Source organism: Bos indicus x Bos taurus, chromosome 1 (assembly GCF_003369695.1).
Source record: "Bos indicus x Bos taurus breed Angus x Brahman F1 hybrid chromosome 1, Bos_hybrid_MaternalHap_v2.0, whole genome shotgun sequence".
Taxonomy (NCBI): Eukaryota; Metazoa; Chordata; class Mammalia; order Artiodactyla; family Bovidae; genus Bos; species Bos indicus x Bos taurus.
In genome coordinates this window covers 84,031,286-84,033,369 of record NC_040076.1, presented here as the reverse complement: position 1 = coordinate 84,033,369, position 2,084 = coordinate 84,031,286, and the positions used below count along the sequence as shown (strand labels likewise).

Here is a 2,084-nt window from a genome sequence, read left to right as displayed (position 1 = left end):
CTGTATTCTTGCCTGGAGAATCCCATGAACAGAGGAGTCTGGAGGGCTACAGTCAAAAGAGTCACAAAGTGTCAGACACAACTTCTTGGAACACTTATTGGCTAGAAGTCATATGTTCAAGTTATACTCTAAATAGAAATATTATCATTAGGATGCTTTTAACTGCAAGTAAACAAAATCTACATCTGTCTTATACAATAAAGGCAATGCATTGGCTCATGTAACTGAAAATTCCAGTTCAAGCTTTAAGCAAGTGTTGATCCAGGGGCTCCAATAGTGTCACCAAAATGTTAGTTTCTTTCCATTTTTCTGCTTTATCTTCCCAGGTACTGTCTTCACCCTAAAGGTGAATTAATGAAATCACCAACATTATCATTACTGTTTGAAGGTCACTAAGAAGGAATAACAGATAAAGTAACAAAGTTGTTTGAATCAAGATATTTTTTCATGAAATAATCTATAGATTAAGTCATTCAAGGAAAAAAATTTTGTTGAGAGCCTGTTGAGGCCCATCATGGAGGAAACTGTCCTCCTTTTATCTTTTTCTTTAATTGAAATATAGTTGATTTGCAATATTGTATTAGTTTAGTTCCAGGTATACAGGAAAGTAATTCAGTTGCTTTTTTTCAGATTATTTTCCATTATCGGTTCAGTTCAGTTCAGTCTCTCAGTCGTGTCCGACTCTTTGCGACCCCATGAATTGCAGCACGCCAGGCCTCCTTGTCCATCACCAACTCCCAGAGTTCACTCAAACTCACGTCCATTGAGTGGGTGGTGCCATCCAGCCATCTCATCCTCTGTCGTCCCCTTTTCCTCCTGCCCCCAATCCCTCCCAGCATCAGAGTCTTTTCCAATGAGTCAACTCTTCTCATGAGGTGGCCAAAGTACTGGAGTTTCAGCTAGGTTATTACAATATACTGAATATAATTCCCTGTCTATACAGTAAATCTTTATTGCTTATCTACTTTTAATTTAACAGTTTGTATCTGTTAATCTCATGTTCCTAATTTTTCCCTCCCACTTCCTCTTTGGTAACTATAAGTTTGTTTTCTATGCCTATAAGTTTATTTCTGTTTTGTATATAGATTCATTTGTATTATTTTTTATCCCACATAAAGTGATATCACATATTATTTGTCTTTCTCTGTCTGACTTACTTCACTTAGTATGATAATCTCTAGGTCCATCCATGTTGTTGCAAATGACATTATTTCATTCCTTTTTATGGCTGAGTAATATCCCATGTTGTGTGTATATATGAAAGTGAAAGTGAAGTCGCTCAAGTCGTGTCCAACTCTTTGTGATCCCATGGACTGTAGCCTACCAGGCTCCTCCCTCCATGGGATTCTCCAGGCAAGATTACTGGAGTGGATTGCCATTTCCTTCTCCAAGGGATCTTCCCCACCCAGGGATCGAACCTGGGTCTCCTGCATTCCAAGCAGACGCTTTAACCTCTGAGCCACCAGGGAAGCCCATATGTGTGTGTATATATATATATATATATATATATATATACACACACAACATCTTCTTAAACCAATCAACAGTTGTTGGGCATTTAAGTTGTTTCCATATCTTGGCTATTGTAAGTAGTGCTGCTATGCACATTGGGTGCATTATCTTTTCAAATTAGAGTTTTTGTCTTTTCTGGATATATGCCCAGGAGTGGGATTGCAGGATCATATATTAGCTCTAGTTTTAGTTTTTTAAGGAATTTCCATACTTTTTTCCCTAGTGGCTGCACCAATTTATATTTCCAACAATAGTGTAAGAGAGTTCCCTTTTCTCCACACCATCTCCAGCATTTATTATTTGTAGACTTTTTAATGATAGCCATTCTAACTGGTATGAGGTAATACCTCATTATGATTACGATTTGCATTTCTCTAATAATTAGTGATGTTAAGCATCTTTTCATGTTGTCCATCTTTTCATATTGTCCATCTGTATATCTTCTTTGGGCTTCCCTCATAGCTCAGTTGGTAAAGAATCTGCCTGCAATATGGAAGACCTGGGTTCAATCCCTGGATTGGGAAGATCCCCAGAGAAGGGAAAAGCTACCCATTCCAGTATTCTGGCCTGGA

The 2,084-nt window shown here is 38.0% G+C and overlaps 1 non-coding gene across 1 annotated transcript; it reads right to left on the bottom strand.

Annotated features, from left to right (window-relative positions):
* Window positions 1-1,397: 1,397 nt before the first annotated feature.
* Window positions 1,398-1,469, bottom strand: TRNAS-GGA. The gene has a single exon. It is a non-coding gene; the product is annotated as a tRNA-Ser (tRNA).
* Between the last annotated feature and the right edge of the window lie 615 nt (window positions 1,470-2,084).